Source organism: Neolamprologus multifasciatus, chromosome 1 (genome assembly GCF_963576455.1).
Source record: "Neolamprologus multifasciatus chromosome 1, fNeoMul1.2, whole genome shotgun sequence".
Classification (NCBI taxonomy): Eukaryota; Metazoa; Chordata; class Actinopteri; order Cichliformes; family Cichlidae; genus Neolamprologus; species Neolamprologus multifasciatus.
This window is the reverse complement of record NC_140439.1, coordinates 16,736,541-16,753,390: the sequence shown is the minus strand read 5'-3', so window position 1 is coordinate 16,753,390 and position 16,850 is coordinate 16,736,541.

Here is a 16,850-nt window from a genome sequence, read left to right as displayed (position 1 = left end):
CAGAGTTGGTCTATGCATACAATGTGACTCCCCATGCCACCACAGGTCACTCGCCTTATTACCTCATGTTTGGAGTGCACCCCCACCTTCCTGTAGATGCTTTACTAGGGCAGGAGCAGGTGCTTGATAAGAGACATGACTGGCTGGTTGTGCATCAGCAGCGCTTAAATGAAGCACATAACAGAGCAAGGCAGTACACGGAGCAGAAAGCAGCAGAAAGGCTCGAGCTGGACAGAACCCGGGTCTATTGCCCCCCTGTTGAAGTAGGTCAGTTAGTTTATCTGCGACACTGGCCCCAAGGCAGGAACAAAATTCAAGACGCCTGGAGCCCTGTAGTTTATAGGGTTGTCGAAGTCCAGGGCAGCACACATGCGGTGGAGCCTGTGGAGGGTGGGCCAGTAAAACGGGTTCACAGAGCTAACCTTAGACCTTGTATTGGCCCAATTCCTGCACCCAGGAAAAAGAAAAATAATGAATCCCTTGTGGTAGTGGGTCCTATGACACAAGAGAAAACAGGCTGTTCAGATTCAGATCCTGAGTATGTGTTGTTCGGAGAAACCTCATACCCAATTGCAGAGCAGGGGTCTGATGAAGACAGGGAAGCAGTTCAAAGCAGTGGCGTTTCAGAGTCTGTAAACACTGATGATGCTCGTGTTACTGCACCGTCTGCCTCTGAGCAGGTGTCCACACCAGAGACAGTTGCTACTGAAACCAACAGGGATATTGCGGTCATTACACCAACACCAGTGCCCCGTCGGAGTAAAAGAGCTAATGCTGGAGTGCATTCAAACCCTTACCATGTCCCTGTATCAGCATGTCATGCCATCACCTTGAGCCCTGAGGTACTGTCTCAGTTGTTGACTAATATGGGTACTGCCCTCTTTAAAGAAGCAGTGCATGAGTTGAGATATACCAATTGAGTCACCGGGGACGTTGACTCTTAAGCAGGGGAGAATGTAGCCAGGTGGAAGTTCAATCTTATGGGACATGCCACTGGATGGCGCTGTTTCTTTTGGGGTATCCCTGAGAGCGCAAGGGATCATGGGGATCTACAGAGGCATTCACGGGAGTGCTAGCTTGCATTGGTTTTATGTGGGTGTGCAATGCCTTTTTTCGCTGCGTGATCTGTTTTGAATGCAAAGTGTGCAACAGTTAAGGCACCAGGAGTTGCTGCAACCAACGTCGCCGTTCATCTCAGAGGGATCTATATTCCGTTTTCTGCTGAATTAATGCACTGTATGTATTTGAGTTCACACTTGTATTATACTATCTCTGTGGGTAAGAGGGAAATGTACCTTGTTAACTGTTTAATCTTGGCTCTGTATCTTAGCAGGAGAAGCCACTACAGTTATTTTTGCACTGCTAAGTTTGTTTTATTTATGTATGGGTTTATATCAGACACAAAATGACGCTAGACGTCCTTGAGTTCCAGATGCTGATAAAGTTGGGGAAATAACCTGCAGTAGCAGTGGGTTACCAGTGCACAAAGCTGTTACTGGATAAGAACTGTCTGTAACAATTTTATTTCTTTATTTTTACAACCTTTTTTATTTTCTTCTGAGCGCTTACTTTATCATTCAGATTAAAAGAACCCCAAAGATAATCTGTGTTCTGGGCTGGTTAATTTAGCCAGGCTACATATATATTATTCTATTTTATTCTATTGTATATAGTATTTTATTTTATTCCATTCCAGTGTCTTCTAATTTCTGCTACATAACAAATTTCCCACCTGTGAGACTAATAAAGGTCATCTTATCTTATCTTATCTTATTTTATCTTATCTTATCATATCTCAAGTCATGACTCTCAATTGGCCTGGTTTGAATGTGAGAGTGTGTGGTTTATTAGTTAGACTTGCAAACTAATGCTGTGGCTGTACGCGACCATTGGCCAGCAACAACTGTTGTAGGCTCTATTTTACCTACTTTTCTATGAAACTGACTAACAATAATAAAAATAAGCAAATTAGATTAGATTAATGTCACCAAACTCTATGGCAAGCCTGCTAACTGGTCTACCTCACAGATGCAAACAATAAGCACAGTGAGAATATCAGTGGACTACGGATGTATAGACCCTTTAAACTTCAGCTGTATTAGTTCAACTGGTAACCATAAGCAATAACAATACTTTAAATGCAACAAACAAGTTGTAGGTTGTGATTGTATCAATGTAAAATAACAAAAAATAATAATTATAAACTCATTTAATGTTGAGTCATAAAGGTTACTGAAACTATAGGAGTTTTAGTGGATTTTTGTCTCATTACAATCAATGTAATGTAAATGGTGCACATACCCCTGGAGATGCTTTGACTAGTCACAGCAGAAAAGCCTCCATTAAGCTGTACCTTGTGACAGCGAGCCAGCAAAAACGCTACCAGAATAATTAAATGTAAGTAGGAAAATGGAATTTAGACATTGGTAATTGAATCATTCATAACTGTTCCTTTTGTGGCACATCAAATTAACCTCAGTGAAAAATCTCTTAGGTGACCATTTAGTAATCCCATTGCTGTAAAGCCTAATATGTTTAACCATAATATGAGTTTCCCAAGTTAATAGCAAGTACCAGTAACAAGTAGGCAGTGAAATATAAAGAAAAAACTCACATCCAAGTGATTTTCTTTTCTAATCCTCATCTAATACGCATATCTCCATGTGTAGCTCTGTCATTTGATTATTAGTCACAAAGGCATCCCTTGTTTAAAGACTGGTTGTTATATGAGGCACAAATATCACCACATTCTGAATAACTAATATTAAGTGTAGCTGTTCTCCAAAATGCTATAATCAACTGTAACATCCAGGAAACAGTAAAAAAGTGGATTTCTAAAGTTGAATGGACTTAACAATATCATAGTTTCTAATATATAAAGATTAATATGATCCATATTGTTCCATTGTTCCTGGTAACTATGGAGGCCATCTGATTGTCATAATTAATAAACCAGTTTAACATGATTTGAGCTTTGTGACTTAGTGCATTATTATGCTGCAATCAGCCATCGGAAGATGGGTACACTGTGGTCATAAAGGGATGGACATGATCAACAACAATAGTTAGGTAGGCTGTGCTGTTTAAATTATACTTATATTGTACTGAGAGGACCACAGCCATCAGCTGCTACCTGTACTGTTTCTACTAGCTCTGTTAATTTCTGTTTTCTTTAATACTGCCACTTCTCTTCAGGTCTACAACTTCAAATCGCTGTTAAATATCCGTGCCACTGTCGAGGAACAGTACTGAAAGACCCCAGGATGTGAGGATTTCCGTGTTCCACCTGTGGTAGAAACCATAACTTTGTTTCTCCGCCGCTATCCACCTAGCCTTCCCCTCAGGAAAAAACACCACAGAAGGCGAGGGAAATGAGCCGGAATACTGGTCAAATTCATAAATTGTGTGGCGGCATGCATGGCGATATTCCCGGTGACTAATCCTCGTATTCTTCTTAAGAACCTCGCCCCGGACAACAAATGGTTTATCTTCTGGAGCTCCCTGGAATCGGCTCCCCGTTGGATTATAACGGTGACTCCACATCTTAATATCCAGCGCCCTCAGCATCCGTCCCCACGTCTTCGCAGAGGGGGAGCGGATTATCAAAACCTTCTCCCCCTTTGTCGATCATCCCGGCCAGCGGGGCATTCCGCGCTAGCTAAACTGGCCCTGGTTAACGCTAGATCGCTAGCCAACAAAATCTTCATTTTGAATGATTTTTTCACCACTCGGAATTACTTTCTCCTGGTAACTGAAACTTGGCTGAACTTGGGTGAGTTGAGCCCGTTCTCTGAACTTCTTCTTGTTCAGTCAGTCAAAGGCCCAACTCACGAACACGGTCATACCCTGGATCTTACTCTCTTACTCATTGACACTGAAATCTTCAAAACATAAATTTTTCAGACCACATGCCTGTCCCATTTGAGTTTCCCTTTTTAGGTCAGCCTGGTAAATCTGTTGTGCACAAACTCCGATCTCGTACGATCAATTCAGATGCAGATCGCTTCGCCCGTTCCTACAAAAATCTAAATCAGGCATTACCTACTAACAGTACCACTCATTCGACCACCGATAGTCTGCTTTCCCTGTTCAACTCAGCTTGTCTGAAAATACTGGATTCCATTGCTACTTGTACCACTCGGTATCTAAAACCTAAAACCCAACTGTGGTTAAATAATGACACCAGGGAACGCAGACGGGCATGTAGAAAAGCAGAAAGAAAGTGGAAAAAGGACCGTCTCCAAGTGTCGTTTGAAGCACTTAGAGAATCCCTATCAAGTTACCAGAAAGCTGTAAGAGTAGTACTCTTCTAAAACACTCTTCTGTTTTTTATGTTTATTGCCTTGTCCATTTTATTGTACAGTACTTTGGTCAACAGCTGTAGTTTTAAAAGTGCTATATAAATAAATTTGAACTTGAACAATGTGCCAAGAAAATATCCCCTCACCATGGCAGGATGGGGCCATGCTTTTATGTACAGGGTGGGGCATTTATATGGATACACCATAATAAAATGGGAATGGTTGGTATATTAAAGTCCTGTTTGTGGCACATTAGTATATGTGAGGGGGCAAACTCCTCAAGATGGGTGGTGACCATGGTGGACATTTAGAAGTCGGCCATCTTGGATACAACTTTTGTTTTTTCAATAGGAAGAGGGCCATGTGACACATCAAACTTATTGGTAATGTCACAAGAAAAACAATGGTGTGCTTAGTTTCAACGTAACTTTATTCTTTCATGAGTTATTTACAAGTTTCTGACCACTTATAAAATGTATTCAATGTGCTGCCCATTGTGTTGGATTGTCAATGCAACCCTCTTCTCCCACTCTTCACACACTGATAGCAACACCGCAGGAGAAATGCCAGCACAGGCATCCAGTATCCGTAGTTTCAGGTGCTGCACATCTCGTATCTTCACACCATAGACAATTGCCTTCAGATGACCCCAAAGATAAAAGTCTAAGGGGGTCAGATCGGGAGATCTTGGGGGCCATTCAACTGGCCCATGACGACCAATCCACTTTCCAGGAAACTATTCATCTAGGAATACTCGGACCTGGCACTAGGGTTGCCAACTGTCCCTTAAAAAACGGAATCGTCCCGTATTTAGAAACAAAAGTACACGTCCCGTATTGAGCTGAAAAGGGACGCACTTTGTCCCGTAATACAGTGAGAATCAAAAGTAGTCTATACGTTTTAATGCAATTAACGCTTTGTTTGAAAACATAATTCCCAGCCCCGCTCCTGCTTTGTGACCAATGAGCTGACAGCACACTTATGACAATTCGAGTATGACAATTCAGATTACCGCTCATCTCATTGGTTGAGGAAAGGTCGCTTGCGGAGAAAATACCGGAAGACAACAGATGACCACAACAAAAAGCATGGCCAACAGGGAAACAAACGCCGACACTGCGGTGCAAGTCTCAGACGACAGTACACCTGAAGCTGGGCAAACACTGTGCGATTTTCAAACTGCACGATTGGCTCGCATGGGTTATAAGTTTGTAGGTCACGATGCAGGGTCTCACACCATACCGCCCAATGCTCTGATGCGACCTGAGTGCTCACACTGTGCCTCCATAAAATGAAGGTTATAACAGAAAATCTGTCGCTCGCTCTCCCTCTCTGTCTTTCACTCACACAGACACACACCACCATCAACTTTGCTAAATTGCTAATGAAAAACATTGATCAGGCAGCTGTGATTGAGCAGCAATGTAAATCCAACTATTTTCACGGTTGTTGTGGTCGTGATAATTTGGTGATGCCACATCGAAAAGGCTCGGATGAGTTCTACAAGTTCTACAAGTTGTGCCTCCATCGCTTGTGTCCAGATCACACGCTGCACAGCCGTGCTGCTCCGTCTTTTTCACTGACGTTTACGTGTTTGCGCGTGAGCAGTGTGAGCGGCTGCAGTGACACCCTCACGAGCGATTGATGATCGGGAGCTGGTCGTGAGGTGTTAATCGCTTCTCGTTACCGTATACTACATGATGCACGATGAAGGCCAAAATCGGGCCGATCACCAAATTGGTCGCACGACTCAAAAACCGGCTCAAAATGGGCCAAAAATCGCACAGTGTGAGCCCAGCATTAGACCAGCAATGTTTGTTCCTCTCAGAGAAAGAAAAAAAGGCTGCAAAAGTACAGGGAAGAATGGGAAAAGGAAAACACCTGGCTGGAAAAGTGCACGATAACACCTATAAAGCGCACTGCACTGTGTGCCGGCGCACTTTTTCCATAGGCATGCTTCTAATGGTGGGCACATGAAGAACATGAGGGGCGTGAAAGCTCGGGGAACCCTTAACCAATTTTTGTCCACCAGGCCACGGCAGAAGCAGATATGGTATGTAAACACTGGTTTGTTTGTTTTTAAACCCTCTGGTTAAGGTTAAAATGGGCATGTGCAGTGAATATCAGCGCTATGTGGCCAGAAGTGTGATAATATAATTTATTTTGTGTAATAAACAACTGCAAGGATAGATGATTACAACAAATAGATGAGTAATACATAAAAGTAATACATAGATAAATAATGATGATGAGTTATGATGCGTAATCATGGGAACAAGTGGGTTTACAAACGGGAGCAAAAGCTGAAATAATGCCTCTACTGAAGCCAATTGCACTAAATGCACTAAATGTGCACTGTTACAAGAATGTTTTTCTTTCTATTGTTTTCTATTAATTTATATAATTCTAAGTTAAGCAGGACAGAGTTCTTTTAAAGAAAGATTTACTTTTATTCTCAAAAGTTAAGCATGACAGGCTTCTGTTTAAGAAAGAGACCTGTTTTATTGTGTTAATGTTGTCATTTTGAGCTAAAAATAAATGCCTAAATGATTTTTGTTTCCCATGTGTTGATATCACAAAGAATATGCATCTACTTAAATCAAATTCAAGTCAAATGGTTAAAAAAATAATTTCACACACAAAACAAGAGCTAAAAAATTCACCACACTGGGAAGGGTGAAGATAACTGGGTCGCCCGGCCCTGGCCACGAGGTGTCCCTTATTTATTTCTCAGGGAGTTGGCAACCCTACCTGGCACCCATAATGTGGTGATGCACCATCTTGTTGGAAAAACTCAGGGAACGTGCCAGCTTCAGTGCATAAAGAGGGAAACACATCATCATGTAGCAAATATCCAGTGGCCTCGAGGTCTCCATTGATGAAGAATGGACCCACTATTGTTGTACCCTATATACCACACAAAACCATCACTTTTGTTGTTCAAACAGTCTTGGAGGGATCCATCCAATGTGGGTTACTGTCAGACCAATAGTGGTGGTTTTCTTTGTTAACTTCACCATTCACATAAAAGTTTGCCTCATCACTGAACATCTGCGTGAACTGAGGGTCCTGTTCCAATTTTTGTTTTGCCCATTCTGCAAATTCTGTGCGCCGATCTGGGTCATCCTTGTTGAGATGCTGCAGTAGCTGGAGTTTGTAAGGGTGCCATTTGTAAGTAGCTAATATCCGCCAAAGGGATGTTCGACTAATGCCACTCTCCAGTGACATGCGGCGAGTGCTACGCTGTGGGCTCTTGCTGAATGAAGCTAGGACAGCCACTGATGTTTCTTCATTAGTGACAGTTTTCTTGCGTCCACATTTTGGCAAATCCAACACTGAAGCAGTTTCACGAAACTTAGCAAGCAGTTTGCTGACTGTAGCATGGGAGATGGGTGGTCTCGTAGGGTGTCTTGCATTGAAATCTGCTGCAATGACCCGGTTATTGCATTCACCAGATATCAACACAATTTCGATCCGCTCCTCACGTGTTAACCTCTTTGACATGCCAATAGCTATGAACAAAGAAAAACTTGTAAATAACTCATGAAAGAATAAAGTTACGTTGAAACTAAGCACACCATTGTTTTTCTTGTGACATTACCAATAAGTTTGATGTGTCACATGGCCCTCTTCCTATTGAAAAAACAAAAGTTGTATCCAAGATGGCCGACTTCTAAATGGCCACCATGGTCACCACCCATCTTGAGGAGTTTGCCCCCTCACTATACTAAAATGCCACAAACAGGACTTTAATATACCAACTGTTCCCATTTTATTACGGTGTATCCATATAAATGGCCCACCCTGTAGTTTACGTTAAATTCGGACTCTGCCATCTTGATGTTACGGCCAAAATCGAGACTCATCAGACCAGACAACATTTTTCCAGTCTCCTGCCTGCATGAATCATTGCTTCACATTCATTTTTTTAGCTAACAGGAGTCACTCCAACTTTGGTCTTTTACTGGTGTAACTTATCTGTTTCAACATGATATACAGCAAAGACATCAAATCAAAATCAAATCAAATTCAAATTTTATTTGTCACATACACAGTCATACACAGTACGATATGCAGTGAAATGCTTACACAACTGCTCGTGACCTAAAGAAAAAAAAGAAAAGGTTATGAATAAGATAGGAGATAAATATGAAAATTAAAAAGGGTAAATTTAACTAGGAAGGAATAAAATAAAATAAAATATAAAAATTAAAGTTAAAAATGAAATAACTGTACAACACAAATTAGAATGAAGGGTAAATTTAACTGGGAAAGAATAAGATAAAATATATAAGTTAAAGTTGAAAATAAAATAACTGTACAACAAAATACACAATACACAGTATAGAAATATATAAGAATGTATGAAGAAATATAAATATATATATACACAATAACAGCAGCTGTACAAGTATTAACTGGAAATGATATAATGTCCAGTGTTGTGCAATCCACATGTGTAAGTGTCTTGTGCAGTGCAAATATGCTTTAAGTGATTTAAGTGATGAAGTGAAAACAATGTCCAGAATGTCCAGTGTGTGTGTAAGAACCATATGTGTGGGTCAGTACTGTGTGGTGGTGTGATTGAGAGACCGTATCGCCTGCGGGAAGAAGCTCCTCCTCAGTCTCTCTGTGTTGGTCTTCAGGGAGCGGAATCGCTTTCCTGACCTCAACAGAGAGAACAGTCTGTTGTTGGGATGGCTGAGGTCCTTCACGATCTTCCTGGCCTTGGTCCAGCACCGCCTGCTGTAGATTGAGTGCAGGTCAGGGAGCTCGGAGCGGATGTTGCGCTCAGCTGATCACACAACCCTCTGTAGAGCTCGTCTGTCCTGCATGGTGCTGTTCCCGAACCAGGTTAAGATGTTTCCCGTCAGGATGCTCTCTATGGTGCACGAGTAAAAGTTCCTGAGCACCTTGGAGGGCAGTTGGAAGTCTCTCAAGCATCTGAGGTGGTAGAGACGCTGACGGGCCTTTTTCACCACGGTGTTGATGTGACAGGACCATGACAGGTCCTGCGTGATGTGAACTCCGAGGTATTTGAAGCTGTCCACTCTCTCCACTGGGCACTCGTTGATGACGGGGGCCTGGTAGTTCCTCTCCTGCTTAGTGCTGAAGTCCACTATCAACTCCTTTGTCTTACTGATGTTTAGAAGGAGGTTGTTCCTCTGGCACCAGTTCTCCAGATTCCTAATCTCCTTCAGGTAGGCCGTCTCGTTGTTATCAGAGATCAGGCCCACCACGACGGTGTCGTCAGCAAACTTGATGATGGTGGTGGAGCTGGTAGTGGCCACACAGTCATATGTGTACAAAGAGTACAGCAGGGGGCTCAGAACACAGCCCTGGGGGGCTCCAGTGCTGAGAGTGGTGGAGGCTGAGACATGTCCGCCCATCCTTACTCCTTACTGACATCAGAATGTCATTCGGACTGAATAAGTGTAGTTGGATGGTAAGAAAGAAGGGGATCGCGCTGCCAGAAGGCAGGAGTGTCTCAGGGACATGCTTACGGAGCCTGCACCTGGTGAGACAGACCCCAGCCTCTATGGATCTTGTACTTAGAGCATGTTCCTGTGCTGTCATGATTAGTGTCTCTGTGCTGTCTTTCAATCCAGCTTTGTCCAGCCACTGGTAGGATTTCTATAACCCCTCCATGCTAACCAAGCCCACCTCGGGTATGAGTGAGAGACAGAAAAATTAAGCCATACCAATCGGACGTCGCCTGGATTAACATCAGGCATTGAGGAACCAGGACAAACTGATGAGAAGTGGGCTACTGGAAGAAGAAGGCATAAGTGGCCAACATATATACACACACACACACACACACACACACACACACATATATGTATGTGTATATATATATATATATATATATATATATATATATATATATATATACATATATATATACATATATATATATATATATATATATATATATATATATATATATATATATATATATATATATATATATATATATGTATAGTACTTATTTGGGAGTGATGTCAATCCAAAATCCAAAAAGCATTGGGCAAAGCCTTGCAGCACATTAAAACCTTGAGAGTCCCAGCCAACGCAGTAAAGGCTCGAATCCAAAAACAGCCCTGATATTTCAAAGGTAACCTGCCAAGCATCACTGCTCCTTTCATATTATGCATGGGGACTGTTTCCTTGTTAAAATAAAACACCATGAGACTCTAAGTAATTGGGCCAATAATGACAATCATAGCTGAACATTAGCTGAACTGCACTGTGCACCAGAAATTAATGTTCTTGCGTACAAAGAGATAGAGAGAGAGCGCATATCATGGACTGTGTACACCAATGTAGACGTGTTTTATTAAATTAGACATGTAACAAGTGCCTAATCAATAATGAAGAAGTTGTCACCCTTTCGAACTACGTCCTGAACTGGCACAATCAGAAATTTGATTATTTCTTAATTTATGTCAGCTGAAATGTGCCAACAAGCAACAAGAAGCGTAAGTGTGAAAGCCTTTCGGGAACTATCGGTCCAAGATTGAAAACAGACACAGACAGCCTTTTCTGTTGTTGCTGCTTTGCCACATTCATTATGCACAGCAAGTTTAAATGAATAATGCAGGTGACTAAATGGTTCTACAGAAGTAGTTCAATTATCATCATGAATAATAAATTTATTATTAAAAGGTGCTTGGAGATTTTAGGCACACTGTGAAGCAGTGTATAATCACTTTCCTAGACTTGTGTGTCAAATTAGCTCCTCTCCAGCATGACCTACACCAATTACAAACCCTCAGAATATCTCTTTTAACGCAGAGGGCAACATTTTCAAAAGTAAGATATTTACACACAAGAAAGAAAAATTACACTTTTAAAAAGGTGGCAGATGCATCACGACTGCTTTTACAGTCAGAAGCAGATTAGTTTAGCTCTGAAAGAAAAAAAATGTTACAAAATTGTGAAGCAACTACGACATCAGGATGTCTGAAGCAAAAATCTGGTTTATAGTTGTGAGAAATGGTCTTATTTCTTTTTCCTGTTGTTCCTCTCCCAATTAAATGATGACATAAATCTTTTATCTTCTTCTACCATTTAAATTCCCTTCAATCCTTTTTCCTGGCCATGTTTTGTCCACTCCTTTGCCCATCAATAATCCGAAAATTAGAGGGATTAAATTATTAAAGAAGTTCCAGCTGTAGTTTTAATAGATACACGTTAGCGTTCCACATCACCCATCCATCATTTTTGCATACTGTACTCACTTAATGAACTCACTGTCAGAAATGCAATTCAGGTTTTCCCAGCATGCTTTTAGTAAGAGAATGGGAAATGTGAGTTAGACCTTGTTGTATCAAGTGTCTTGGTTAGGACTTCAGCGCATTATCTTGGCCGTGTCTACTTGCCTAAATCCACTGAGTTGCAGGTATACCTAATAAAGTGTATCTTCAGTGTATATTGCTGAACCAGTATAAAGTTATTGTTTTGCTTTGACAAAGGCAGCCTAGTCCAATTATTCAAATCCAACACATTTAGTCTGATACACAAAATGTGTTGGATTTGCATTTTGCCCAATTAACACCTAATTATTGAGCATAATATAAAAATCTCAGTCTTCAACATAAAGTGAGGATGTATTGCAGTGCAGTGAAACATTTTTTTTCCTCTGCTTTGTCAGATTTCCATGCATATGTTTCACGAACATTACAAAGAAGTCCAGCTGGAGAAAATAACTGGATATCACTGCAAATGTTATATTCTGAATCTTTACTCAGGCATGGTACAATGTATGACACTTGTTAAAGACAAATTGCAGACAAGTAAGGTTAATCATGTTAACTAAAAGGTAATGAGGTGGAAGATAAAGCGGAAAAGAAATAGCTGGCAGGAAGCAAAAAGAGACAGCAGGTCAAAAGAGCTGCCAACCTTTATTGCAACCAGTGAGCCAAAAGATGAATGTAAAGAAGGTGAGAGGAGGGCAAACTCTCATATGTTAGACTATACAAGAAAAACTGAACAAGTATGATGAAAATGAAGGCATTTTTTAAACAATACTAAGAGCTGCTAGCTGATCTTTATGCACAAAGTACTCAGAACCACAATCGCAAAGCTCATGTTAATGCTGCATTACACGTTAGAAGATCAATAAACCCTGTATGAGTCATCCTTCTGTGAGCCATAATTGCCCATCCATAAAGTAGATGCTGGGATTCTTCTTAGGATAAAGTCAAATTTGCACCGCTTACTAGAAGAGTCAGAGGTTCATTAAATTCATTAAGGTTTATGCTATAAATTATGAATATCTGTCTAAAATTTCATAGCTATACACTCAATACTTGTTAGAGATTTGAACCAAAGTGGCAACCAAACAGCAGCAAACATCTGACATTTCTGTTAATTCAACTGCATCACTAGTAATATATCACATACAGCTGGTTGTTAACACAAATATCCAACCTGCTAAAGTTCAAATTGAACATCAAAATGGGGAAGAAATTAGATTTACGTGACTCTGAAAGTGACATGTTGTTAGTGACAGACTGGCTGGTCTGAGTATTTTAGTTCTGTTGATCTACAGATATTTTCGCACAAAACCATCTCTAGGGTTTACAGTGAATGGTCCCAAAATGAGAAAATATCCATTGAACAGCAGTTTTCAAGGTAAAAATCCCCCGTTGATGCCAGAAGATAATGGACTGACTGCTTCAAGTTTACTGGAAGGAACCAGTAACTCAAATTAGCGCTCGTTATAATAAAAAGTCTGCAAACAGGTATCTCTGGTGTTGAAAAAAATTGAACCCTGATGGATATGGGTGATGGCAACAAAAGAGCACCTTTGGGATAAAATGGGAGATCCTCATGATGGATGTGCAGCTAACAAATCTGCAGCAACTGTGTGATGCTGTCATGTCAATATGACCAAAACCTCTGAGGAATGTTTCCAGCTCCTTGTTGAATCTGTGCCATGAGGAAGACAGCTCTAAAGGCAAAAGGGGGTCCAACCCAGGCATCATGTACCTACTAAAAATAACTGAGAACTCAGAAGAAGAGACAAAATCCATCCATCCATTTTCTAAACAGCTTATCCAGGCGGGTCATCCAGGGTCATGGCGGGCCGAAGCCTTCGTGACAGTTCCCCAATCACAGAGTCGTAACATCACTCTCAAGTCCAAAAAATTAATTAGGGAGATTTGTCATATTAGGGAGATTTGTTTTGTTTTGATGCATTGCTATCCGTGAATAGGAAAAACAGTATTGTGTGATATAAATTTAAAGGCCTTTGCTTGGGTACATGGAGGATCTGGCTTGCTGAGAGTTACTATGGTACTTTTCTCTCTGGTCAGCAAGAAGGCACAAGCCTGATGACACTTCTTTGCAGGATCACCCTGGAGGACTGATACATGGGTCCCACTGGCTCAAACAGGGCCAGAGCTTAATCCTAAAAGAGAGAGAAAGAGAGAATGAGCCGGCGAAGGAGCTTTTCATAGATGTCAAGCTATTAACAATTTATCCAATAGTGCTATTTGGGCTTGAATAAACAGACTTACAGTGTTACACAGGAACATGCAAGCTGCAGGCCATCCTGGAAAATTGCTTTCAGTCTGACAATTTTAACACATATGACTTCTGTTCAGAGTGCAGTTTTTGTGCTGTCTGCTATATTGAAGAATAGTGTGTGCAAACCTGTAGCTATCAAATACTTTTGAAGGGCATGAAGCCTTTCACATCCTTTAATCACTCAGAGGATTCTGCATCCCACTGGGCCTCTTAGACACAGCTTCAATCCAATTCCTAAACCACAAATCTGGGCTTCCCCTCCTGCCACCAACATCGATCGTGTAACAACAGGTGTTCGTAGGTGCTCAAATGTGGTCAAGCATCGACTAAAAGCCTTTTTGAGCTTAAGAACAAAGCAAATTAGCTCAGTAGGCAGCGAGAGGGGGAACATTGCAATTTATGTGATGTCCTCTAGATGTTTGATATCTCACCTTCTCTTTACTCCTGAGATGCTGAGCTGAATACGTAACACGCATTTGAAAGGAAATTTAAAATTTTGTGAACTCTAAACCAAAGAAAGGTCTTATTTATTTTTTTAGTTGACAAATTTAAAAGTTTTCAGAGTATAAAATATAAAGATTGCATGCTGGATGCACTGTTCGAGATCTTAAAGTGGTCAAGTTAACATAGATGTTTTCATTAATTGAATTCATTTATCCTGTTTATTCTGTAATTCATCACTACATAAGACCTGTTGCCACTGATTTTCAGTTCAGTGCCTGTGTAATTTAGCATATCTCAGTGTTCTCTCACCCTTCCACTAAGACCATTTCTGATGAGGCTTCAGTAAACAGTAGATGGATCGGATCTGGATTTGAAGGGACAGAATGATCTCTCAGGTCCTCTGTCAGGGCTTTGCTGAATTTTACTGTTCATCTGCTGTACATAGTTTTTAGGCCTGCCATGTCTCCTTTGCCCTGCATTTGTCCACGTTTTTTTTAAGGATACTGTAATTCTACCACTTCCACCCACACCTTTAATCAAAACTCTGAGCAACCCACACAAGACTAAGATGAAGCATTTCTTTTTGTTTTAACAAATTCTCTTAGATCTTTCAGATGATTTGCTTGTTGAAGTTGATTTTCATTTAAGAGCTTTATGTTCGCTACCTGATACACAGCGCTCCATTTTCAAGGGTTTTTTCCTTGCTTATGCGGAGATATAAGATCCATTTTTGTTAAAAAAATTTATAAAAAAGAAAACCAACAGAATTATAACCAAACCAGATATCGGTATTACCCCAATTAATTTGTTTTATTCAGTGTTTAACCTGACAAATAATAAAGGCTTAGAAACTCTGATTAAAACAAACAAACAAAACAAAACAAACAAAAATAGTAATTATATCCCCTCACCCAATAAAGATAAAGCCTCTGCTTCTACTGACTCTTAATGCTGTCACAGTGTTATTCAATATCTTAGAGAAGTTAAGGTCAGATTCAGTGTAGCCAACTTTATTAACACTCATCTGCGCAAACTTTGTGATATTTCTTCTTTGGTGATGCGGCGATCCTGACTGATGTGAAGAGTGTCCTGTTTTGCATGTCTTTGAAAGGGCTGAATGTATGTTATCTGTACCGTATCTATTTATTTTCACAGTTATAATTATTTTCCCAGGATCACACAAACATGAACGAGATGTTAATTGTGACCTTTCTGCTTTTGACTAAAATGAAACTTCCCCCTAAGGGGAAGTGAGATTTATCAAACATTACAAGCCTGCAAAAGGGCAGAATGAGCCGAGAATGGAAATTAAACTTAACGTACACATGACTTTATTTTCATAACCCCCTTTCTTTCAGCGCAGAGCTGTTTATTAGCAGTGGTAACTCGCTAAAATGTTGGTTAATAGTTATAGTTAAACAGTCCACTAAAGTGTAATGTTAAAAGTTGGATATGTCTGATGGTTTTATAACTTGTAAGTTCTTGTACTTGCAGGTGTAGATAATATTTTAAGTTTTGCAATACAGGCACTTCATAATAATTACAATTTTTGAAATGAATAAATGTTAATGGAAAATGTAACAGAAAGGGCTGTGACTCAAAATGAAGAACATTTTGTTCCGACATAATTAAATTCATGATCTATAAAAAGACTGAGGTGCATTCAAAACAATGTATAGAGAGGTGACACGGCCTTGGTGTGATCTGATGAAATAAAGAATAAATTTAAAAGAATAAATAAATAATAAAACAATTGAATCACTTTTTTGACATTTCGGTTTATGCACAGGTTACAGAAATGCAGAAGTGAGTGATTGTTTATTTTCCATCCTGGGATTAGCTTTTTCCTCCTGGTGCATGTTTTTATAATAACCTACTGGCCACCTGCCTTCAAGCACCAACTTTAAGTTTTACTAATTGACAATAAGTGGACTGAGGGCCAATAACAATCTATTACTAAATGGTCTGAGACACAGCTGTGCTACATTCAGCAGACCTGATACCATGTTATTAGCACAACATGGTATCAGCTGAAGCTTAATTGTAGCTGTTTGTCTGTAATGCTGTTGAATGGAAGAGTCTGGGATTAGCAAAGTTACTATACAATTCATTTTGTGGGGATCACAAATGCATGTGCAACTGTCTGTCACACAGTTGTTGAACTCTGGAATAAAGTTACTGAACATCAACGTGACAATGCATTTCCATCTATTTACTTTTTCGGGGGGGAATCAGAGGCTGAAAATCGGCCTGTAGGGAACCCATGGATTACCCATGGATGACCTAACTGTATTCATTTGGATTTAATATGCCATTATTTCTTCAGTCTGCACACTGACTTCAGAGAAGTTTATGCATTGTAATTTCAGATCCAGTTAGGGGGAAATTAAATTCGTCTTTCTAAATCATATTTCCAGTACATAAAAATTGTTCATTTGTATGATGAACAAGTAAGAAACTTAACCTTTAAAGCATTTACGCACACATTCACACCTGCACCACAATCAATTTCCGTGCAAATTTTTTTTTCTAATCATAGCCAATAAAAGAGTGTTGTCTCTCTGTTTC